This window comes from Bradysia coprophila, unplaced genomic scaffold, assembly GCF_014529535.1.
Source record: "Bradysia coprophila strain Holo2 unplaced genomic scaffold, BU_Bcop_v1 contig_232, whole genome shotgun sequence".
Lineage (NCBI taxonomy): Eukaryota > Metazoa > Arthropoda > Insecta > Diptera > Sciaridae > Bradysia > Bradysia coprophila.
The window spans coordinates 11,922,580-11,950,252 of record NW_023503493.1 but is presented as its reverse complement, the minus strand read 5'-3'; the positions used below and the strand labels follow the sequence as shown (position 1 = coordinate 11,950,252).

At 34.0% G+C, this 27,673-nt stretch overlaps 1 protein-coding gene across 3 annotated transcripts in view; it reads right to left on the bottom strand.

Annotated features, from left to right (window-relative positions):
• Positions 1-20,322, bottom strand: part of LOC119076659 (insulin-like receptor) — a 52,359-nt gene extending 32,037 nt beyond the window's left edge. For all 3 annotated transcript variants that reach the window (XM_037183543.1, XM_037183542.1, XM_037183544.1), the window contains exon 1: positions 19,784-20,322. The gene's annotated coding sequence lies outside the window, so the exon portion shown is untranslated. The remainder of the gene's footprint in view (positions 1-19,783) is intronic.
• Between the last annotated feature and the right edge of the window lie 7,351 nt (positions 20,323-27,673).

The window sequence follows — 27,673 nt, the reverse complement described above, 5'->3', positions numbered from 1 at the left end:
CACTTCTAGTCGTTCGAAAGAACAACAACTACAAGTAAATAAAATAAAATATTTAAATAAAAAATGATGGAAACACTTAAAGACGCAAACACCGGTCTAAAGTGTATCATTGATACCGGAAGTCCATTTTCATTATTCCCACAATTTGAAATCAATGGACGATATACATCCCTATCTATATACAACGGAAATCAAATCCTTCCAATGTATGAAAAAATAGAAAAGAATATAAAGATCAAAAATATCAATTATTCGTGGCGTTTTTACACCGCCAATATTGATGAAATAATTTTGGGTGCTGATTTTATCGCAGCATACCAAAATCAAAATACATAAATCAATTGAAAAATTGACTTATATCCAAAAATCAATTATAAAATCCAGAATCACCAGCATCATACGATACAATGATCATCAAAATCAAACAAACATTTGGAAAAACATAAATCAAAATCGCCAATAAGTTCCTTTCATAATTTGGTTGGTCAAATGGAATCAAAAGAATTCACGCCTCAAATGGATACCGAAACCTGATCCTAGGGGGGAAGTGTGTGGTAACTCGTCAACACTCGCCAACACTCGACAACATATCAATTCATCACAGTATGCCAATCAAATGATTCCAGACATAGTAGACATTGTATCCCCTATATATACGGTGTATTTGTTAGACTAAGATTCATTCAAATATATGGATTCAAACTGAAAGCATCTTGCCTTTTCGTTCCCCATAATATGTTCTGGTTCTATATATACGTGTATGGAGCAGACGTTTTGTTTAATGCACAGTCTATTCATGCAAAAGTATTTCATATAAATAGCAATCAAAGACATAAATCGCATTTCAAAGTGAATACTCAATCTCAAATCCCATTGATAATATTTTATGTATTGATTTTCGTCGAGGAAAATTGCTGAGTTCTTTCTTCTTTTGATCGAAAGAAAATGTTCACAGAAAATTTAGATTAGTCAGACGGCAATAAAGAACCGTAGGTACTCGAAGAACAAAAAAAATGAGAGAACTATGACAACATCCGCGACACTATACTGAGTGGATGAATTCATAAATTAAGAGCCGTTGTGATGACTAATTGGAATATAGAATTACCTTTCTTCCGTTATTGTTTTTCCCCCGAAATGCTATGTGGATATTAATTACGGAAAATCAATTGTTTAAGACGCAAATCTGATTACAATGTCTAATTATTTAAAAGCGTAGGTAGAAGCTTTTCAACGTTAAACGAACATCAGACAGTCGAGACGATACATTTTTACCAGACACAACGTTTAGACGGAAACGCTCTACCACCACCACCCTTCGTTTTACGTGGAAGAAATTTTTACTCGAAGTATATGTAAGAAATGGTTCAATTAGATGTAATGAATGCAATTTGAAATGGCTCGTATGTTATGCATAGTATACCTATACTACGTGGTGGGTCGATTATACCCACCTGAAAGTCAGCAACTATTCACTATAGCAGCTTGTCGAGCAATAGACCCTTTCTGAGTATTCAGTTTTTTTTATTCCGATTTCTTTTGAATAACACATCTTTGGTTGAGTGATTTTATGGTTTATTTTGAACTTTGTGTAGTACTGATGCTTCGAAATGTGTACTTAATATACTTTACGTGTTAAGGCATGTTTCATTTTCATTTACATCACTAAGGCTCGGAACAGGTCAGGTTTACCTGAACCTGACCTGAAAATCCCTTAACCTGTTTCGACCTGAAACGGATTCAATCAACTTTGACCTGACCTGATTTTACCTGAAACCTGATTAGAGTGATCAGGTCTGACCTGCCCTTAAACCTGACAGGTTGACCTGTAAATCTGTATGAAAAATGCAGGTCAACATGAAACCTGACCTGACAGGTTTCATAAATTCAGGTTCAGGTCAGGTCAGATTTCTTCACAAATGAAAACCTGACCTGAAGTTTCAGGTCAGACACTTTTTTGACCGCAACATCGTAAATTCCTCGTTTAAGACCACACGTGACCGAGGTCGACCGATTCCGAGCCTTACTAATCACGTAATCCCATTCGGGTGGGGCTGTAACACACCACTTATCAAATACACAACTTGGAACCTCGGAAGTAATATACTATTACCCAATAAGCTTTCCAATGATACTCTACACGTCTTATGTTATGACGATTCCAATTGTGTAATATCATGGCACTGTTCCTAGCATGAACAAAAGAAATATTCGGAGGCTTATGCAATCAAAATATGTCTTACATTTCTTTCGTAAAGACATGGTTCATGATTTATTGGTGTGAATAACATCACCTAACACATGCAGCGCAGTCGTACGTACATGCATGCATGTTTGAAAATTTGAAGACTTTTCGACGTTGGAAAAATAAGTGTTCGTTCATGATAGAAGCAGTGCTATGGTGAACATGCTGCTTCTACTCGAACTTAGAAGCATACTGCTGAAATGCGGTCAGAGAAGTTCAAACCGATGCTCTGGCTCGTCATATTCAGAGTCAGCATTCTCAGCATCGAGAATTTCAATAATTTTGAGAATTTCATCGATCGGCATTAGGAAATTTTTCAGACAACTCTAGTGTTCTAACAACTGATCCCATACATGCAAAAATCGATGTCAGCATATTGCGAACGCGGCGCTAATAAAATTCGGTGTCATACCAGTTTCATTTATACCAATCATTTAAGCGCCTCTACTTGAGCGTGTCTATACATCAAGAAAATTGACTTGTTTATCGCTCTCTCTATGGAAAAAAAACTTGGTGATAAATAACATAGACACAGAATAATAAATAAGATCACGAAATGCTTCACAATGTGCCAATGTGACTCACAATTTCGCAATGTCCGGCGCAAAATTGTAACTAAAAAAGATTAAAAATTTTCAGCACGCATAGCATTACTGTACACAATTTTGTTGTTTTTGTGTACAGTGCGATGACTAAATAGTTTATTAGACATATTAATATTAAAATTGTGAATCAGAGTTGGTTGAACGTATAATTTTCGGCTCGAAATGACGACGACCGAATGGCCCATAAAATGTTTTTTAGAAATTCCTTTTTCTATTTTAACTGCCGCACATTTCCGTGAAAGTAGCGGTTCCCATATATTTAATACGTGGACATAAAATGTGTAATAAACTGAGGCGACAGTCCAGTCACTTGTTATCCAATAATTCAATTTCGAAAACAGAATAATCTTAAATTCCAATGGTAATTCTAGGAAAAATGCTTCGACAAAATTCACCTACTTTTTTTTCGAATATACATTTCGATAACGATTTGATATAAATAAAGCGAAAATGTTTTCCAAAATCTAATCTTATTTACACAAGTGACCAGCTTTCTTAAACGAACCATTCCGCTATACTTGTTATGTCCCGATACGAATATTACACAAACATACAAATTGCATGCAAAATATGTCCAAGTGGCGTTTAAAACCACGAACAAAAGCCACACGAGAACGTTTTCACACTGTAATAGTGTCAATCTTCATTTAGACTCCACTACAGTTCGGTTGGGAACGAACCTTTTCGAGTTGTGTATTGTCTTTTTTTGTTGTGGATAACATTGTGCACTTGAACAGGACCGAGTAAACAAGGAAATCTCTTGTTTACATCATTTTGTTGGCCTCTCTTGGTGCAATATTTAAGTGCTGTTACGTGAAACCCTCTCGTTATTACCAACTTTAAATGAGTGTGTGCTGTTCCATAGTAAGTACTTTCATGTGTTTTTTTTTCTTTCTCTACTCTTTGAAATTACTTATTTATTTGCATGCTTTTTATGAACGAAAATTGTCGTAACCAGAGCTGCAAAACTATTAACAAAATTGAATGTAGTGATACCGAAACCAAAGAGGAAAAAAATGCTCGTATTTGAAGAGGACGTGTGGTTGGATATTTTTGAAAGGAGAGCGACACAATGTGTTTAATCAAAGACATACATGCATAGCATGGTGGGTAATTTGACAAAATTTTGCTTTCACCGCTGATGCATAGTAAGGTCAACTTTTGATAACCAATGATCGAGACAGGAAAGTAAACCAAAATCGCATTTTATGTAAGAAGTAAAGTCGGGAAAATGATCATTGGAAAGGTGAGGTATCCAGCAACTTTGTAAATTAAGTTTAAGGTAAAAAAAATGAAAGTGGTCGACAGCCGGTCGAAAGTTCTTTGGATGAGTACTGGGTTACCTAGAAATTGCCCTATATCTTATAGCCAATGGACTCTACAGCGCAAGTTTTTATACTTTTAGGAAGTAGCGAGTCTATGCCTTCCCATGGAACCCTCAACGGCCAGGTCTGTTGATGCGCGCAGGCGTCACTGGTCAGAGAAATATTTCTCGTAATCAGTCTCTGTAGCTAGTACAGCAAAGGGTCCAACGTATTTGATGTCTTGTGTAATCGGCCTAGTCTAGCACTACAATCCCCTAAAATTTGAACGAAGTCGACCCCTTATTACCCGAGATAATCAGGGTGAAAAAATTTCCATCTGAGAGCCACCGATTTTTCAAACAACTTTACCACGAAAGCGACAATTCCGAGAGAAGCGTGATATACCTCGTTGAACTCGTAATGAATTAAGTATTGGGTACCGTTAACTTCAAAAATCGAGATACGTTGAATTTGTTCTACATACAAATTGTCCGAAGAATTCGCGATTTCACTCTTAATTGTAACAATTCTTTCCTAAAAAATCTTAATTTTCCTCAAAATTCTTAAGTTTCCTAAAAAATCTAAAATTAATATTTTTAGCAAACTTTCAAGAATTTTTGTAGAAGAATGATAATGCGATGAACATGATTAACCGGTGATTATGGTTAATCAGACCTCTTTCTCACAGCCTCTTAAAAAAAACCTATCGCAATTCCTAACCGACCGCTGGAGAATTTTCATAAAACTGTTTGGTTCAATTTAACTTCCGAATCACATTTTCTCTTCTATCCAATAATTCGATCAAGAAATATAACAGCATTCTTTTGCAATATACGTATGCACACGCCATAATATTGGAACGCTATATATACACATAATACAAGCGTATATATTATACACAACATAGAATATAAGTATAAGAAAGGAAGGGTCAAAAGACTGACGATGTTATAAATTTTCAGCATTTCTTCGATATTAATTCATGGTCTGTGATGGAAAAGAATCATCATTTTTATTTATATTTCATGTAAAAATCGATAATCTTAACCATAATAGCATGGAACCACAACAACAACAACAACAAAACCGAAATTTAAAAAAAAGAGTATCGAATTCCATGAAACGAAAAGCTAAAACATTCGAAAATTAACTAATCTTTTAATTGATTAGATTTTAAAAAGAAAGAAAATATACACAACGATACGTAAAGTATTATAATAAAATGTGTATGCATATAACACCAGTGATAAAATGGTATAAATATCTATATGAAAAAAAAAAGAATCAAACAACAACATTCCTTTTGACTTATTGGGTCGTCTGGCTGAATTCTCATACACGCAGCCAAATGGTTTAAAACATCTGCCAACGAAGGAATTGTCCATATAGTAATATATGTCTTTCGACGAGTGTAGAGTCTGGTATTTTCTTTTCGTATTATTATGAATGTGTTCGAAATTACGCTATCGTGAATACACACGCTCAATTCATACATCAAATTTTAACAAACCAACCGCAATTGAACATTATATATATTATATATATGCATACATATGCAGAATTTGAATGATTCGGAGAGACCGGACCCACCAAAAGAGAGCGAGAGAGAGAGAGAGCCCAATCCGCCCGAGATAGAGATAGAGAGCCCGGAGAGTGGAGAGTGAATACAGGGAAAAAAAAATTAAATGAATTTCATGTTTGACGAAGCAACGATATATGAATGAAGAAGTCTGCGCAACTGTGTATTGTAAAATTGATACGTACAGCCAAACCGACAACAACAACAAACATGATACTACGGATTCAATTCATTGGTAGTATAATCTGTGCGTATTTCGTGATAGAAGTTAAGATTGAAATGACGTAAATAATGAGTTTACAACAAAAACAACATTCTATCACTGTCTTGCATTCAGTTTGTCCTTTTCACTTGAATATCTTGAATTAAATTAAATTGATAGCCATCGAAATGATGGATAGGTGAATGCGGAAAAGCATAGACAATATTATAGATGTGTGCTTCTCGTAAAACATCATGACATTATTCATTCAGTCGTTGCATTTTTGATATATATTTTTTTTTGTTCTTTTATAGAGCGTTTGGATATTATTACATAAATTTGAATGAATTCTGAAGATAATCGATAAACTACACATTTCAAGTGGAGAATAGAAAAATGGGGATTTTTTTTTCATTTTTATTTACGATTTAACATTGGCAAAGGAGAGACACGACCCCCTTTTGTTTAACTGAATCCAAACTACAGAGGAAAAACAACAACGAAATGAAATTCATGTTGAGGCCGCATTAGGATTCGCGATGTGTATTATATCACACAGAAGAATGATTTTATTTCGAATTTCTGTTGTTGTTTTTTTCTGGTCGTGCCAACGAGATTCTCGAAGTAATTTCCTTCTTGTTCACATTCTTCAATGATGTTCGTCGCTCACATGACACGAATTAAAATTGTCTGGCAGTGTAATTTGTGTCTATTGAGGCGTATGGACATGGACATCTTACATTAAACGTCTGGCGCCGGTGTGAAATTATAAGAAGAAAGTCGATGTTGACGATGGGTGTTTTTTTTTCATTTCGCTCGTCTTAGCGTGGAAGAGGGTAACCATTTTCGTTTTTTGTCAAGGCAATTTTCACATGCTAAGTGTTGATGGGCTTGCAATTTTATGAGCCGTTTCAGGTGAATCGTTTCTGGCGTACACAGAAGACATAATTTAATTTTGACGATGGTTCCAAGCAGACAGAAAGGGTTTTTTTTTAATTTGATAGTCTGATGACCCTTAAATCTTTAAAAATCACCGATTTATATACTTCAAGCGGGTATGTGCGGGTATGAGCCTATTTACACACAATTCACGCAGCTCTTTCTGGTCTATCTATCGCCTAAATCATTTCATCATTCAATTAAATTCTTGCAACACTTCATTGACACCGTACACCACGTAAAAAGTAACAGCCCACACCATTTCTGTTCAATTAATTAATTGAAATTACGTTTATCGAATTTATAGATGACGCATTTGCTTATATAGACAGCGTAACAGACAGAGTTGCTGTAGTACATCCGATGATTTGAACCGAACCTCCATTCCATGTTGTCAGACTGAAATCGACGAAATTGTGACGAAAGACCAAATTTAGGTGTAGAAGTCTACACTAATCTCGGTTGTCCGCATTTCAATAAAATCATGCGTTGACGATACGGTAATGATAACGGTGCGTGACATAAACACATTTTAAATATATCTTTGTTGCATAATTGCGACGTTGTTTTGGGAAAAACGTTGTTCCTAACGCATGCTAAACGGTTTGTTTTTAGCGAATGAAAGGTCTACTGCACGAGACGGAGGCGAGTTCTAAAATCGAATTTGCTAGAAAATAGTCTTTTAACATGCGTTAGGAACAATTGTAGGAACAAGGCATGCTAAAAAGCTTTTTTTATCGAACTCGATTCTAGAACTCGCCTCCAGGAAGTGCTGGAAATCTCTCAAAACCATTTTAGCATGCGTTAGGAACGTAAGAAACAATGTTTTTCCTAAACGCTATCGCAATTACGCAACCTTTTAGCATACGTTAGGAAATAGTATTTCACATGACTAGGGATAAAATGATGAAAAGTAGAGTTTTCGTGTGAATTGTGTTGATCCGAGGCGTAGCCGAGGTCAATAAACACAGGAAAACGAGACTTTTCAATTTTATACCGAGTTATGTAATGGATTTTACATGCTGAGGACGTCGAAAGTAGTGCTTGAAACGTGAAAGTACGGGTCGAAGCATTTTGCATGTAAAAGGCATTTGTTTAACAAGGGAAGAAACGTTGGAAAATGGATTTTGAGGGTGTTCTTTTCCAAGTCACCCGAAAAAAAAATGCAATTTCCAATTTTTTTCCGAGGTAACCACAACATCTTTCACAGCAAAGGCTTCCGAAGTTTCAGCGGAGGGTAGAAAATGACTATTTTCTCGCCTGCGTTGTGAAAATTACTATTCCAGTCTCGGTTTTCCAGCCTCAGTTTTCCAATATGTGGTAAATCTGATTTATTCTATCACTGATTTCCACGAAATTCATTTTAAGAAATGCAAAAAGGGATAATCCGGCCAAGAAGAGACGAATCTCTTATACGAATTTTAATGCGCCACCTGCACATATACCAGTTAATAGTAGAATATTTTAGCGCCAAATTTAGTTTCCCAAAAAAAAATGCCAAACGCAGTTCAAGTGTTGTGCATAATTACATCCAGTGATTTTTCCGTCCAATACGAATGCATTCTCATTCTCGTGTTATATTTTACATCAGAAAACATAAATTTCTGTTTCCCTTTTTTATTTTACTTCGTTTGCTACATGTCTGGTGGTGTTGTATTAGTAGCAATATAATTTTTCTGTTCGTATAAATTATTTCTGCGCACACAAAATAACATCGAAATTAGATAAGCTTCAAAATATAAACGAGAACAACTTTTAGTTTTTGTGTATTATATATATAGACGTTAGGTAGGCAACATGTTTTCTATTTTATAAAATATCGTGTCTCTGTCCGTATACACATATATATATTGTGATGGTATACATACATATAAACGCACTCGTGTAAATTTACACAGGCAACATTGTAAAACTAAATCAATGGGAATATATGGGTTTATGGTGACGTTAGTTGAAAAAGAAGAGCGACATATAAAATGTGTCATTTTAAGAGAATATGGGGGATTGTTGTTGTTGTTGTTAAACAAGGGTGGTCACCATCAGTGTTATTTTTGCATATTATTTATAGATAGATGTGTGTATATATGTACGTACACTGTCTCTGCGAAAGTTAAATAAATATTTTTCCAGGAAAATATTGTACACGACATACAAGAAATTGCTGGCCTCTTTGACTTGCAAATCCAATAAAATTTATCGTGTCAACAAAGTCTACGCTGTATATTAATAATTTATGCGTTCGGCAGTTAATATATATACATATAAAAATATTCATGGATGCAAAGAGGGAGAGAGGGAGAGGAACGTCAAAAATTGAATAACAGAAAATAAAAACAACATTTTACCGTAAATTAAGTGTACTTGAGACGGTATCAATGGGTCATATTACTACAAAAATTACACGTAATTTAGAAGTCAAAATTATTGGTAAACAACCGTATTATATACAACACAAACAGCAACAACACAATCATTCATTCACAAAATGAAATATGTGTTTAATTTTCAAGTAGCTACTCGTTTTGGTATATTCAATATTATTTTTTTATTTCTTCTTCTTCTTCATTTTTTTTATATTATTTTCACAAGAAATCAATAACACGCTTACAAGCTCAAGTTTTTAGTGACGCAAAAGTTGGATGTAAAAGCGACACTTATTTTTATTGTATGACGATTATGAAATATTGAAAACGTTGATCGTAGATATCGGAAGACATGCAACTACTTTTTTCATTTTAAAATTTCTGAGTCTGATTAAAATTTTTTCCCTAGAGATTCGTGTGGGATGGCATATATCGTATTTTGTGTATACATAATTTATGATCGGAATGATCTCTAAAAAAAAGGAAAAAAAAAGAAGAGATTGTTGAGATTACTAATGCATGCCATATTGTATTGTTGCAAGTGCATTGTTTCCAGCCTTCAATTTATATTTAATTAACAAAACATTTTTACCAGACAATCCAAACTTTTTAGTTAATTAGAGGAATCCGCACATATTTTCATTAATTAGTTTAATTGAGTTGTTAAATATTTCATATACCAACCAAATGGAATTATTAAGGTAGACTGTTCACGCTCTGTTTCACCGTTAGTGTGCAAGTGCATTAAATATATAATTTAATATATTTACAACCAGTCGGTGTGAACGTGTGAACTATTTTAAGTGTATATATGGCGCATTTAACTTTTATCACACATTTATTATATATCGTCTGGGTGCAATTTAGATTCACCGCCATTGAACGGCCATGTCACAAGACGCAAAAACTGCTTGCATTGACGTACTTAATAGGACGTATTAGATATTTATTAATTTAATAGTTTCATCGATCGAATTAGCATGTGAACTAGGTGACACGCTATCCATTGTTCAATAGTTTTTTTTTAAGTCGTCATGCGAGCTACAGGTCTAAGAGTTTGAATTATTTTTTCTTCAATTTTTCGAGGTTTCACCCTAAAATGCATGTAGCTAGGAAAACTACAGGTCTAACATAGGGATTGCAAACCGGTTTAAACCGAACCGGTTAACCGGGCAATTTTAGCCAAATCGAAACCGCGGTTTTTAGGCATAAAAACCGGGGTTTTCGGTTTTTAAAAGTCGCTCCGAAAGTCCAAAATTTATTTAAAAAAGTACTGTGGCAAGCTTATATTTTCTGCCTATGTCGTATTATTGGAGTTATCCTTGTTTCCTAATTATGACATGAGCAATGTGTGATATGAGGTGCAAAACATTGGTCTCGGAATTTTGACATTTTTAATGATTTCAAAATAAATATAAAAAACTTCAAAAAATCGAAGCCAGCGTTGTGATCCTTGCACAAAAACTCCTCATGACATGTGGAATGTGTAGTAGATAAATAGAAGCACCGAAGGCACGAATAAGGCAGAAAACAGAAGTTAGCGACAATACTCATTCATGATAGACAAATGGTAGCCGCAACATCGAAAACGTTATTAAACACAAGATGGCTGTGTTTGTGGACCGAATCTAGGGACCGTTCATCAGCATTTAAAATGTTGACAGTGTTGACACTGAGAGAACATTTTCGAATGCTGGACTTTTATGTACAAAATTAGGTTCTAGATTAAGTAATACGAAATTTGGTTTATCTTCGAGGAGGAGGGTTGTATCCTGCGTCGAAGTCAAGAGATGCAATCCTCCCAAATTATAAACGAGTTTTTCTGCAGAAACTTAAGATATTTTACGCGTGTGCAAATTATGTGTATCCGTGGTATCCAGGATACCGGGAAATTTCTGAAATTTTTTTTAGAATACCGGGAAATCGAATTATAGCTGCACAAACCAGCGGGAAATGTATGTAGCGGGAAGTCACTTTTACATTTTTGGATACCGGGAAATCTTGACTCGGATACCGGGAAGAAAACATAATTTGCACACGCGATATTTTATGTGTCGATGCAAAGATAAACCCAAATTCCCTCTCCAAACAGATGGTAAACAAATTCATTTCATTTCATTGAATTAAATATGAAATACCGCGTCATAAACGCGAAAAAAGTATTAAAACTGTGAAATTTAGAGATTTTTTTTTTTGATTGAAAAACCGCGGCTAACCAGTTAATCGCGGTGTTCAGTGGAAAAAAACCGAAACCGCGGTTTTTGAATTCGAGTTCGCTTTGCAATCCCTAGTCTAACATCACCCAGGTTCACCTCACCTCGCTTGGCTTCATCTAGCTTCAATTTCATTTTTTCGACGGTTCAACCTAAAGGACGTCTCTTCAGTTCCATTACGCAGTTATTAAAATTTTTCAAATTTTTAGTTGAATTGATAAAAGGCATTCCCGAATTGAATATCTAAATGCATAAAGTGGATGTGTTCGATTAGCGAATTATAAGAGAAATTAAATTTCAACGATTTAACTTCTTTTGCATATTACCGACCATGGTAACAGATGGTGACACTTCGATAGAAAAATCGCAGGCCTACAGGAAAGGAAGTCAAATTAATGAAATGTCATTTCATTTTAAATTTCGCTAATTGGACATGGGCATGTCATCTTTCTGTATTCAGCTCAGCCGATCATCTATTATTGACAACAATGACAAAAATAAACGATGACTGCCGGTTAACGTGATCTTGCGAAATGAAATGTTTATTCAAACAAATGAAGTAAAAGATTTCTTAATAAACTCAAACTTCGAACAAAAAAGAAGTAACCGATTTTATGGTAAACGGCAACGTGCTTGTCGCTTCTAAAAGATTAACGAAGATCGAGTAATAAAAAAAAAAAATAGAAATCAGATCCTTACATCAACTATCGTGCAATGTCTAAAAGACCAGGGCCTATCGTAATCAGTTATCTTTATAATCTATAAGTTTATTCCCGCATACTGGAGACAAGGGTCTATAAGGAACTACCGACAGCAATATATAACGTAAACTTTGGAACCGGTTTCTTTCGGAGATAAAACACTTGAAAATTGAACTCTTGTTTTGGAATACTTCCTTCCTCAGATAACTTTGTGTCGTTCACTTCAATCTTAGATCCAATTCACTTATTCCCATGACATATAATGGGAAAGAGAACCAACTTCATTCCGATGCCAACCCGAGTTACGTGCAGACCTGCCATGTTTTTACAGCTTCATAGTTTTCATAAGAAATTTCATTTTCAAAAATTATTTTTTATGAGCGGAACATAACGTTCTGCTGTTGAAGTTTGAAAATTTCCAACGAAATTACCACATTAAAAAAAACTCAGAAACGGTTCGAAAGAGTAAGAACTGTGAGCTACATGCCGTACCAAAATTGTAGTTCAAATAAAGTTAGGGAATAAGCTGCAACTGCAAGTATTGTGTTGATAGACAGATGGATAACAAATGACCACAAGAGAATACCGTACACGTATACTGTGTACATTATTAACACATTAAAACCCCTATAGATTCAACGAGAAAAATAGAATAGATACACCGTGTAGCTGCCGTCTTTTCCATTTCTAAAATTTAAGATACATTTAACAGAGACCATTTCCTAGACGTACCGTGCTTAAATAGTGAGCAATTCAAACAACTGTTTAAAAACTATCGTGCGGTGTACGGTTTGTTTTTATTTTGTTTTGTTTTTTTCTTTCGATTTACACTTTGAAAACACTTGAGAGCCACATTTAGACTCGAACAAAATACAACAATATAAACACAAACGGATGCCAGGATTTTTTTTTTCGTCTTGTTCATCTCATTTGCATATATGTGTGTGGATGTGATGGTATACCACCTTTATCTTGTTCGAAATGAACAGTGTCTTAGAGTCTAATACAACAGAGTCGACTGGCTCTAATTCTGTGAATGACACAGGTAGACTAAATATAGTGAATTTGAAAAAAACAAAAACAAAAAACCAAAAATTACAACCATCGTTGCTCAATGTACTAAAAAGTTGCAATGTGAAAAATGTTAACGATTTTTTATCAAGAAAATGTTCAAACTAAATCACGTCGAATCTCAGCGATGTTAAAAATATAATGAATGAACAAACATTGCACAAGATCTATTTTGATTTTCAGTTAATGTAAAGGTCGTTGTACTACTCGGAAAGAATACACATCTGATCTGTGGTTCGTTCTATTGAAATTTTTTTTAGTTCTTCTGCACTGACAAAGTTTGGATCAAACGAAGCCATCCCAGACAGTATATCAACGAGTTTTATCGATGCAGAAATGCATTTTTTTCACAACGCTGTCGAGAAAATAGTTATTTTCTCCTGTCCACTGAAACATCGGAAGCATTTGTTGTCAAAAACATTGTGCTTGGAAACAACATAATCGGAATGCAATTTTTAACGTCTTTTTCCCCTCATCGAACAAATAATTATTTTATGCCTTGGTGCGAAAATAGCTACTTTCGCCCCGCTAAAGAATAAAAATCAACTTTTTTTTCATGCTTCGGGGCCGAAAATGAGGGCAATTTTTCGAATTTTCTCGGGTTTCCGGCCCTCTGCATGAAAACTCACATGTGCACCTGTTTGGGACGGTTGATTTAAGGCACTTTCGCTTGTAGACCTCACTTCGTTCGGCCTACAATCCGCGAAATTGCCTAAAATCAATCGTCCAAAACAGGTACACAAATGACTATTTCGGCATGAAAAGTTTTGCACATAACTTGGGGAAAGTGCTTTTTGTCGCAAGTATGCGTTTGGCTCGGGTTGCACCACTGCATACTCGCCAAAAAACAGAATCTCTCGTTATGTAAATAACTAATGATTGAACTAATCGTATGAAGAACATCAAATCCATGAAATCTTAATACGAAGATAATTTGAACATCTCCCTCTTTGTGAATGGAAAGAAAGTACTGGCCAAATTTTGTTCAGTAATTGAATAAAGAAAACATCTCTGAATACTACTTGATTGTCGATGAAGCGATCTAAAATATTCCGATTATCATTATCCTCTCGTGTGACTAAGCTTTTAGATGAAATCTGAGTGTCGGCTTTGTCTTAAGGCCAGGTTATGCCTGACATATGTGCGATATATCGGACCATAACCTGGCCTTAACATTTATTTAATAAATGGTGAAATCAGCAGCAGGAAATAATGGATGGATTTGTACGCTGTTTTGCTGGTTGTTGTACAATTCATTGACTAGAAGTTGTATCGCTTGTTTGACCAACTCTATTGAAAATTTTCAAGAATCTTTAAGGATAACAATTCTTGATTATTTGATAATTGAAAATATCAAAGTTTGATTGGGCCTGAGAGAACGCGCCACAGTCAGTAAACTACCCAAGGATGTGGTGTACAACAATAAAAATAAAACTCTGCCGGAAATATGGATTTTAATCTGAGCCTCTGACTAATTAGAATTTTTTATATCAAATTAGAAAATAAAACATTCCAAAATGACGAGTAACTTGGTACGTTCATTCTGGTTTGTGCACTGAAAAGTTGTGCAAAAATAAAAATTCTTATCTCAAACTACAAACTAATTTATTAGTCATTGCATACATCAGTCTCATGTTTACATACTTCATACATTTTCTACAATCTCGATTTCTTCGTATAATTTCTTTGATATTTTACATCCAAAGTATCGACGGACAGTCTAAGTAAATCTTTGACATCCACCCACCTTTTCTTGAAAATTGGATTTTCTCATATTTCACGCTCCATTACCATCACCATTTACCTCTAACATTTCAGTAAAATTCGTTTCATTCAATTTATAAAACGAACTATCAAGATTGTGTGGTTCTGCAATTCAATGGAAAAGATATCTCCAAACTTTTGAGCATCCTCTCCTCTATGTTCAGATAATTAATTAATTAATTAGATAATTTAAAAAAATTGATTTCATGAGAATCAAAGTTCTCAAAAAGCGGTATTTTGAAATTTTCCAATGAGTTTCGATTGAGTATAAACAAAAAATTATAATGAATGCATGCATGACGAAACACTCCAATAACATCATCACAATCTTGAAATTGCCAAGGTTGACTGCGCGATTATTAGGGATTTTCGGGATGATGAATTGTGAGGAAAAAATGCGATAAATTAATGAGAAGGAGAATAGTAAAGTAGTAGATTTTCGGAAAGAAAAGGTTAAGAAACCTTTGTTAAGTCACCCTTAGGTGCCTTAGCCCGTTATTTCAGAACCTAACAATTTCCCATCAAAAAATGAATGGGAAGTAAAAGGAACTGCAACCAATTGTAAATTTGAATTTAATAATTATTTTTTGGTTCGGAATAATCGATTCTGAATGTTTTTTTTTGTTTGTTTTACCATCGATATAAAACGTGTCGAGTGCACACATCACATTGCACACACACCAAATGAAAAAAAACCAATTCAACGGGCATGTCAATATTGAAATTTTCCATAAAGATTCATTCATACTTTACTTTTACGTTCATGTAAACGTTACTATATATTGTACGACCGACGTAAAGGTTATCTGTAAGTAGCAAACACGGGTTATCATACGGAAAAATGTTTTCATTTTGGCCTTTAGTTTTTACAATTTCCGTTAATAATGAGCGACTGTTCGTCAATATTAGCCAATTCCTTATCGTGAGTAATATAGTAGGTTACAACAAACAAACCAAAGACACGAAAATCTGGCTAGCTGGTGACAAAATCGACAATGCCACCACACGTTAATAAAATCAACAAAAATTTTGATTGATAAATATATGTTTTTCGACGAGAGTAGAGTCTGGTATTTTCATTTCGATAAGGCTTCGCGAATGAATTTATTAATTTTTTTCTTAACAAAATACAAATTAATTGATTTACTAATTTTTGCTAAGAAAAAATTTAACATTTCATTCAAATTGACGATTCCTTGTCGAAAAGAAACAGAAATTTAAATAACGAAAACAAAAAACTGCATATTCAACACTCAAATTTCGCCAATAAGTCCTTAATTGCGCGCCTCCTCTCTTCTCCTCTCTTCTCAACAATTTGTTGTCCATCATTGAAAAATAAATATCGCGAAAAAAAATGTGAATAAACGAAAAACGAAAACAGAAATAAATAACAAAACAACAACAAAAAAAACGTCCAAACCACAGTCAATGTACTCTTTGATGATACTCTTTGGTCATTTATAAATATATACTTATGAACGGCATCATTCTACACATGGGAATGTTCATTCTACGACAATTAGTATGGATCGGTATTGTCTGATAGAAAAAGAACTATTTGTATGTAAACGGTAAAAGTTCACTTAGAATATCCAGAACGAAATGTAAACTATCCAAACCAATTCAGAAATATTGTATTCGCTGCGACGGCTCGAATTTTTAATAATATATAGTGTAACACACTATACACAGCGGCGTCACATTGACGTTCAACGAAAGAGCCGGTGAGTTTTAAAATGTAAACAACACAAAAACCGAACCAGACGGAACAAGAGCACTAAAAATAATACCAATAACTTCATAATACGTGCATAGACATCAGTGGCGCTCGCTACAAGGGTTTTTTTTCGGTTGTTCTTCAAATTGGAAAAAAAGAGCATAGGCCTGTGTTGTATGTTTGGGTGACTTTATACGAATCGAAAAAAAGAACAAGAATCTTATCGAGCAAAATTAGGAACTCGTTGAAAGTTTAACAATGCGATTTGTACAAATAAAAAAGAAAATGGTAAAACAACATCGCATTATAGCGGAATGATGGATTTGATGGAAAAAATGCAATAGGAAAAGGTGCATCAACGAAAAAAAAGAGAACACATTTTATATCGTGTAATTGCAGTCTGCAGTCGGGGCAAAATATATCTTGCAATTTTATTAATCGAATGTGAATTAATGGATTTAGCGAACGATATATTTTTGATGTGCATCACATTTTACAGGTGATATTTATTTGGAGCAAACACGAAACTCGTGTCTAGGGACACATACACCATATGCACTCATATCTAGACAATGCAACATTATAATTAAAGATTAAATGTCGATAGACGTGAAATTTAGCTACCTTCATCGATATACGAAAAGTAATTGCATTTTGAGCTACAACAATAATTACCAAGCAGACAACTCATATCCAATGTCTTGTGGATCAATGCAGTATATATACGATAACGGTAAAAATGTGTAATTACAGCGAAGAAAATAAGGGATGGAGGTATATGCGGGTAGCGGGTCGAGAGCAATATCAGAAAAGGTGGTAGATGAACAATGTACATCGAATGATGTAAGTAGCTTTTAGTAAGCTGTACGTATAAGCTTAATTGATAAGTGGTGAAAAGATGTGCAAGTTAATAATGTGGTAAACGATAAGACGGTAAGTAATTCGCACAAATTGAGGTAAAGTCAGACAGAACAAGTGAGTTCTTATTCGAAGGTTTTATTGGTTTATCGAAGGTTGGGATTCGCTTTTGTAGACTATAATGACACTAAATAAAGCAATTTTTAAGCAATCACTAGCGAAGAACCGCGCGTTTCTGAAAATTACTTCAAACGTCAAAATTTGTGTCAGGTGAACTGTCAAACGACTATGACACCATGAATAAATGAGAACTTCTAGTCAGAACTTTAGGAAATATCTTACTGTTCTTGTGCTTGGCATTGGCACAGCGGGACCGCATAGATGTTCCTGATCTTTATTTTTTATGTTTAAAGTTTAAATACATTTTCTTAAGAGTAAGATAATTATTGATAAATTAATTGATCATTACTCTGCATTGATTCGGAATAGTAGATTACAATGGATACTGCGAAAGTAGTTCATTATATGAGATAACAATTTTATGATTGAAACAAACTCACAAGTGGGTTTTTGAGCAACAAGCTTTGATAAATCTCTTTGCAACAAGTGTAAAGTCTGTATATCTGATCCGAAGGCTAGAAAAATGTACGGAAAATAGTCCAAATGTAATAGATCATTTTCTCAGGGGGTAAATTGCTATGTAATGGTTGACTTTCGCATAGAGTGAGTAGTAAATTCAATTACTATTGTTGTCCACGTATAGATTTTGTTAGCTAAAACTGTTACCTCGTTCAAGATTCGACCTTATAAATTTTACTATTTCATGCGACTTTATAACATTTTACAATCCTTTAATATTTTTAACGATACCGAACGAAAATTCCACGACTCTAACGTTAATAGTCATTATTTTACAGAGGAGACATAGGCAATAGCAACATTATTGATAATGACACTGGTATTGCATTGAGTTAAGTTAGTGTTGAAGTAGAACAAAGACAATCGACAATATGAACAGCTTCCTTGGCGCTCAAAAAAATTAAAATTCAATTTGTCAAAGTTTGAAATTTTTCGACTTAATTTTTGTCAGGTCGAGTTTTACTTAGGAAAAGAAATGCTAAGAACCATGTAACTACATGCTATGCACAACATTCAACGGAAATATATGAAATCGGGTAAAACCAGGACATTATTGAACGTTTCATAAAATTATACTTCCTCGAAAATGATTGAAAATTTTGAGCGCGAATTCAATTCTAGCATGGTATGGTTGTCTTTGCAGGTCCATAATCTCGGAATTAAATAAAAACAAACCGTTATGGTACGCTCCGTAACCGAAACAAATGATTTTGGCGCGAAAGGCACCTGTTCACGTATATTGTAAAAACAAAAAGGTTTCCTAACAAGTGACATGATGCCTTCCCATAAATACGTATATTTCAATTTGTCCAAATTTTTTGTTCACCGAAAATCCATTCTCGCCATTGTGCGAAGAAAAAACCAAATTTTAAAATTAGTTCGAAAAATACAGAAAATGTGTAAATCGTTAATTTACGATATCATAAAAATGAAATCTAGTTTATCGCTTTGCGTACAATATATGTATTATAAATGATAGTCCACACCACGTGTGTATGGGTTTTCAAAATAGCAAAAGAATTCCACCAGTTAACGTTTCTTTTTCGTTTCATTTTTTACTTGAAAGAAGAAAAAAAAAAGTTTTGTTTGTGACCTTTGTGAATGTGAACGAAACAAGTAATGTCTGAAGAGAGAAATAAGTTAATAGAATAATAAACGATAATCGGTTAGGTGTAGGAATTGTATATAATAATGCGTACAAAAAAATATGCGTGTGTAGTATATGGAAAAGCTTCTCTCGATACGTATTTCCCAAGGATAAAGCAAGGTATTTAGATGAAATACTTTTAGTAAATAACGATAAAACGTAATACCTATTTTTGACCAAATAATCATATCTCTCTAGCATGAATATGGTGAATTTTGATTTTGTTCAAGATGAATGGAATAAAATCAGAATTAAACCAATTATCTTTTTTTCGACACATTCGGATGAAATGAATGCTATCAGTCAGCGCTTTAAAAAAAAACTCTCGAGCATAATATGTGAGCTCGTATTTAAAAGAAATTCGATTCAATATTCGATCAACAGTTGTTCATGTAGACGATTTTTTTTTTGCTTTAGATTAAATTTTGTTACTTACCAATTCATATTCCAACACAATCGACATTTACAGTTAGATTTATCAAAAAAAAAGAGAACAGAACTTATGCAATGATGGGTTCATGCGAACCACATGGCAAACACACAAAATTTATATTTTTTCTGAATCGATTTTCACTGAAACAATAAATAATCACTCAACACTTATTTTCCATTTAGGTTGTTGCTTATCATCATTTTAAAGAATTTTTTTTGTTTCTTTTTTTGCTTGCCTGCTTCCAACAGAAAGTAATATTTTAATTTCATATAAGTTCACATATATCCCGTGTATACCACCTTCGTTTACAAAAAAAAAAATAAGAAAATATTCTCCAAATCACTTAAAAACTTGAAACAGAAAACGTAGATCGGAATATACTAAAATGTATGGAAACATTTGCTTTTTTATATATTTTTTTCGATAGAAAATGTAACGGCTCACACACATCCACAGTGGGTTCTTTTTCTTTTCTTCGGTTTTTTTTCTGTGTTGCTTTTAACAATAAACTTTTTCCAACATATTTCACGTACAACTCCTTATACTATTTTTATGTAAACGGCAAAAGTTCCAATTAAAACATCCAGAACGAAATTCAAACTATCGGACGAGAAAAAGTTATTCAAATATCGACGAAAATATGGGATCCGTTCGACATTTCGAAATCGTTGAACCGAACACACGAAAAATTATAAGTTTAATGCTAAATATTGTTGATGAAATTTAATAAAAATACAGAAACAAAAATATTTTTATATTTTAGAAGCAAATAACGCGCACGATACGTACGACACACAAATATTCAATATATGTCCCTGTCTTGTTTCCCAAACCGAATTCTCTCCCTCTCATTTCGATTGCACGCATACATTCGTCGATCCATTAATTAGCTGGTTGGGTATGAAATGTGTATAGTATTAGTATATGCGCGCCTTGTCGATGTATGGTATGTGGTTGGGATGTTTACAATTTTACGATACGTTTGTTTTATTTACCGAGCGCACACAACGTTTTCCACTTTTATATTCTTGTGGATATAGTAGATTGTGGATGGAAGTTCATACAGACGAACGTTTCATTTATACATTAACAAAGTCCCATATATATAGATATCGAAAATTCGGTATGGTTGTGTGGGTAAGTTAAAAACGTAAAGAACATATAAATAAGATAGGGTATATGTTCCACTACAATTTTGATCGTACTATGTTCATACACGCACAGATTTTTTTTTACGTACAAAATTATTGTGGTCTTTTAAAGCAAAATATTGTAGGTAAATAGTTGAAATGTTAGAATGTCTATGAAAATATTATTTTCGAAAACATCTCACTACACGGAGATCATATCAAACTGTTGAAAACTACACATCAAAAATTACGATTCACTTTATATTAATTTACGAAAACCAAGATCTCCAAATTTTTAATTTTTTTTTTGCTTCGGAGTAGTAAAATAAGTTAGACGAAAAACAATTAAATCCATTAAAATGTAAGCGGAATTTTTTTGTAGTGAAAATTCTATAGTTGTTTCACTGCGCGGTAAACAATTGCATTGTAACTAATAAAACGTACACACACCACAGTCGAAATTGTTCACAATCAATTTTTTATTGAAAAATTTCTTTCAAAAACTTTATCCTAATAGACGCACCCCGTAAAAGTTTTTTCTTTTTTCGTTTAACCCGATTTCTTGACTTGACACAAATGCGACTGAATTTTATATTTGATAATATTTTGTATGAAGCGGTTCTCGGCTCATTCACTCTCTTTTGCTCATTTCGATTCACAACTCCCATTTTTGTGTAACAACATTCCCTCCCAGCGAATAATCGAGAGAATTTTATTTATAAAGTGACTTTTCGAAAGTGACGTGAATACACGGGGCGCCGTGTGTTGCTTTCGTTGTTATTATTTTGAATAGATCTATAGATCGGTGAATGATTTTTTTTTAAATAAGAGTCTACTTGAAAGAGTCTGTCATTCATCCATAACCTGTATGGTAATTTAAAAAATCAATCTTTCTACATTTCAACAAATTCCACAAGCTTATCCCACATTTATTTGTGTTCACGACAGAGTAATGTAACCCAGGCAAGAGCAGGCGATTTTGACGGGGACTAGGCATGGGCGATAATGATAATGATCATCGATAATTATCGACTTTTTTTATCGAAAATTATCAAAAAAATATCGACAATCGATAATTATTGATATTTTGATAATTATCAAGATATCGATAATTCGATATATCGATATTTCGGTCAGAAAATCCGATATTTATCGATATATTCCGATATATCGGTATATTATCATGAATTTTCAGATAAATATCAAAATATCGATATTTTGATAATTATCGATAATTATTAAATTATCGATAACGATATGATTAATCGATTATCGATAATTCTTTTCGATTGATATCAATAATTTTGAACGTCTCCCATCCCTAACGGGGACCTAAATTCACAAGTAAGCCTTCGATTTTGGTGCAAAACGCTTACTAATGCAAATGCATGAAACGAATACGTCAACGCGATTATAACGGGATTTTGGTGTCTCCTTTGAATGTATTTTCGTCGTCTACTCCCGCCTGGTTTACTTTAATCTGTCGTGCTTGTGTTTCTTAGAGTTTGAAGTACAGAAACAACGGCTTATCCTAATTGTAGGATTGAAGGCCATTACATTTTATGTAGATACACTCACTTCAAGCGTGAGTGATCATAGTGGTCAGCTGCAGCAAGTACTCTATTTTACATGAAACATGTCCAGTTTCAGTACTTTATTTAGAGTACCACCCACCATGAAGTGCGTTAACTCAACTCAAATTACTTAGTATTATGATAGTATGGTTCTATTTATACTCGGATTTACGACTGACAATGTCTATTGTTCTTTTGTTTGTAATTGCCGGAGTATCCAGTAAATAATTGTAATTGATGGAAATACAAGAAATTGATTGAATTATAAGGAATTGACCGGAATTGGCTGGAAATACGTTAAATTGTAAGGAATTGAAAGTAAATCGGAAATTAATTGGAATTATAGGAATTGAATGGAATATAAGAAAAACCGCCAAAAACATGAATATCTTACGAACTATTTTGAGGTTAATGTACTGTACGTAAGGTGAAGAAAATATAATTTCAATTATTTACAGACGATATAGAAGGTATAGAAGCTGGCAGTATTTTTCCTTTTCCTTCTCCGAAACACATGTCTTAACCATTCTTCTGGCTAGTTTCCTTTATTTGAAAAAGATTATTTTTTTAAACAAAAACACAGTTTCAAAGCTTTCGCTGTTCTCATTACTGCGAATACAAAACCGTATACAGTGTACAGCAAACTGAAACGCGGTAGGGTGAACTTGCATATTCTTATCAAAATTGCAGGTAATGTCAACCAAATTTGTTTCTATGTTTCCTTCAGGTGTATCTGAAGCAATTTACGAAGCAAAATTGTTTGACTCTGCCTGTATTTGGCTCAAGTAATTTGAGTCAAGTATAAAAATTGGGGTAGTTGCGGTGAGCTAAGTGACTGCCACGATGTACCGATATACACGTTGAATGACTCGCATGATGTTATCAGTTAGCTCCAAAGCCGTTGATAAAATAAATAAATAAAGAAATGTAATCTAAGTAAAAGGCTGTTAATTAGATCTCGAAACAAACAAACGACGAACTATCTTAAACTGTCCTTCTTCACCATAGAACTGGTATAGTATACGTACCAATCTTAATAGCACCATTTTTTCTGTCGCAGAATCACTAACTCTGCATATTGATTCAATAATGTTGAATGGATTTCAAAATAAAAATCGTATAAAAATGAGTCAATGTTCCAGGTCAATTGATCTAATTGACTCCAACATTCTAAAAGCATTATTTAACGTAATTTAACGCATAAAATCAAAACTTTTTTTTTGATGATATTCGCTTACAAAGAGGTATAACAAAATTTATAATTAAATTGGCTTCAGTTGCACACTCTGTGTAATGCAACAAATTGCGAACCGTATACAAAATTGTTAATTTTCATATTCAAACATTCAAGTGGAATCTGACGGGAGCTGGCTGGATGTGCAATATGCGCTTTTGCCCGGATTGAACTTTGTATGCTGTGAACAGATTCATGATGAAATTAACTTTTCAAATTCAATTTTATTACAATTTCTATGACTTCATAAATAGATAGCTGTTCAATGATGGGAGAGTTGTGTATTATAAACTCTTGTTAATACAGCATAACTTTCCGAAGTTTTATTGAAAAGAGAGTTTACTCATTCCAGCGAAAATATACTTTGCTTGAACAAGTTGTACATCACCACACCATCCAGTCCATTGTCTAAATATCGCTTGTAAATCTAAATTATATTAAAAATGTAGACAGATGCATGTTCCGTCGTGTTAAACCGAAATAGTGTACCCCATTGTATGACACGAGTACTTCGGATAGCTTTCAAAAGCTTTGAACTACTTTTGGATACCATTGGAAAAATAGAATATTCGAATAAATATATACAAAAGAAGCTTGATGATAATACGTTGTTTTGGAGTAAAATGACAGCGTTGTCTTATGGATGCTCTAAGCGACTATCGTAAGGGGGCTGTGTATTGACTAAAAGATGTCTCTGCGGAAAATTTACCATTAATACATATTGACCAAATGCGTCTCTGTTAAGTTTACACTTTATACTCTGAACAGGTCAGGCAAATCAAGTCAGATTCAGGTATTCCTGATCTGACCTGATTAACTGGTAGTTTTATTGATTTTCAGATTTCAGGTGAATTCAGGTCAGGAAAAAATGTTCCATTCAGATTCAGTTCCAATCAGGTAAATTCAGGTAAATTTAAAAAAAAAAAATATCAAGAAAGGCATGGCTGGATTGATGGATGTCTAATAGCTCCTTCGTCGACTTAAGTCGCTGAGTTCAATTAGTACATCAGTCTAAATTTTACCATTAAATGGCGCAAGTAGTGAAGACGTCTTTTCGACGCTATTTAGTCATAAATTATGGGCGCTGAGCTGTAGCGTGATACGATGGTTGATGCGTTGTCTGGTCACTACGCCTGTAGACTCCCTTTTTCAAAGACCTAATTTTCCCATCAATTTCTCTTCGAACAACATCATGACATTTATATGATTAATTGAATTCGATCACCAATTTACGAGTCATAAGTGTCGTGCTCAATTAAGTACCAGACAGATAATGTTATCATGGTGAATTGTAACAATGTGCTCCATCATTCAATAAAAAAGAAAGAAATATTAGCTGACTTTCGGCAGAACCTCTCTGCATTGCATTTATAATGATTTAAAATTCATTCCCAATCAGAACATGATCATTGATCATTGATATTGATGGGATACACAAGTAAAGAAGAAATGATTGGGTTTTATGAACAATAAAAATCACACGTTCATTTAATTGAATCATCTCGATAACATGGCATAGATATGTAAAACCATTTCGACAACAAAAGTTCAATTGATGGCACGACCTTATCGTTTATGTGTATAATTAAGATGAAAATTTTAAAATAAAATTGAATAAATTTCGTAAAAGTTTTTTTTTCGGTAAACTGATTTATTGTTTAAAATAGGTACCTAGTTGACTGCTGCATAATATAAAAAAGAGGGCATCTTTACTCATAAAAAAGAGTACGAAAAGTGGATCTCCTCCCATAATTCAAACTAAAAGTCAATAATTCAAATAGTTCTGGACAATAGGCCCTGACAACGTTTGGACTTCACATCAGTGGTCCTTTCTTTTAAAATCATTTACTGTTATGTTCGAAGAGATATGATTGAGATGGTAAGCAACGCGAGCGGAGCGAGTGAAATATTGTTTGTAAGTGTTTGCTGTAGTTATTCGATAAAATTTACTTTTCTTATCCATTTTTGCTAGAAGGCTTTGCATGAAACGTGAACTTGTGAAAGAGAATTGAATAAACTTTTTCTTCGCTCTGCTCCGCTTCAATTAATATCAAAATTCATGTTTAATCTAAACTAAAGCATTTAACCAAAAAAAATTCCACCTCGCTTCGCTCGCGTTTTCTTATGAATTCCATGGCTTCACATAGTGTTCCAGTTAGAAAAGGTCATTACTTGTTATTCGCAGTAACTACAAAAATATGGACAATTCAATTTATCATGGGCGCGCGTTAGCATAGCGCCCGTGACGCAAGTCCTATTACTAGAAAAAATTCAAAAAAAAAATTGTCGTAGACTGCGGAACCATACAGCATATATACAGCAACGAGCTATCACATGTTCTTGTAGCTTAAAATTTGGCCACGCAATAAATCTTCCAAGAAGCCATATTTTCATACATTTTGGTCTTTTACTGTACTTTAAACGAAATGAAAAAATCCTTCGTTACTTTGTGATTCCGTCCGTCAGTCCGACCGTCCGTGTTTCCTATCTTCTAAAGTCTTCTTTAGAATTTCCTGAAATTTTGGGAGTAGATTCTAGTCGGCATTCTAAGACGTTCCACAAAAAACAGTTGGGGGAACAGGCCTCGTTTGGGAGCTAGGGCTTCCGTAAGTGTGTGTCAGAAGAAATATTTTTTTCAGCTAGTAAATTATGAACAGTGATTGGTAAATGTCGGAAAAAGAGTTTTGATGATTTTGGGTTATTTTCAACATGAGTGACGTGTTCCAAGGCTGGTTCCTAAATTTTGGGATGAGAGAGGATTTCTCTGACACTTCCTAACTTCCATCGAATTTTTCGATGAATTTCGATTATTTTCGATATAAGCGATGTGTTCCAATGTTGGTTCCTAACTTTTTGGATGAGAGATGATTCCTTTGGCACTTCCTAACTTCCATCGGATTTTTTGATGGTTTTTCGTTATATTTTCGACATGAGTGAGGTGTTCCGAGGTTGGTTCCTAAATTTTGGGATGACAGATGATTCCTCTGGCACTTCCTAACTTCCATCAGATTTTTCGATGGATTTGGGTTATTTTCGATATAAGTGAGGTGTTCCAACGTTGGTTCCTAACTTTTGGGATGAGAGACGATTTCTCTGGCACTTCCTAACTTCCATCGAATTTTTCGATAGAATTTAGTTATTTTCGATATAAGTGAGGTGTTCCAAGGTTGGTTCAAAAATTTTAAGATGACAGATGATTCCTCTGGCACTTCCTAACTTCAATCGGATTTATCGATGGATTTTGGTTATTTTCGATATAAGTGAGCTGTTCCAAGGAACTTCCTAAATTTTGGGATGACAGATGATTCCTCTGTTACTTCCCAACTTCAATCGGATTTTTCGATGGATTTGGGTGTTTTTCGATACAAGTGTTCCCAGATTAGTTCCAAAATTTTTAATTGCAGATTCGGAGAGAGTATCTTCTGAAACGTCGAGAAAACACTTTTTTCGCGTTTTCGGATGGAAGATTTAGAGGATATAAATTGCAACCAAATAACATAACAGAAAATCAAACCAAACTTCCAAAACAGTCAAAAACACTCAAAGAGTAAAAGTGACGCAAGTCCCTGTGCATACTTCCAAAACAACTGACATCGCTGTAGGTTGTACTGCGCTTGTACGCAAAAATTGTCAAAGCAAAAATTAGGCCGAAAATATTCTAGAAGAAAAATTTTACCAAAAAAATTTTGCGTCACAAGTGGCAGATGTTGAAGAAAGTACTGTTAAGAAAATTGTTAACATAGGGAAAAATACGCCCTGAAAGAATGTACAAATGAATCATGTGCCACTTTGTGACGCAAAATTTTTTAGGCTTCCACCGTCGAAATAAGATTTCAAATCACTTTGTTTCATTCCACATATTGCATCGATTTTGTCATGCATACACACACGTTAGTAATCAGAGAATAGATATCTCAGGCAAAAACTCAATAAATAGTCCTATGTCGGTTGCTCC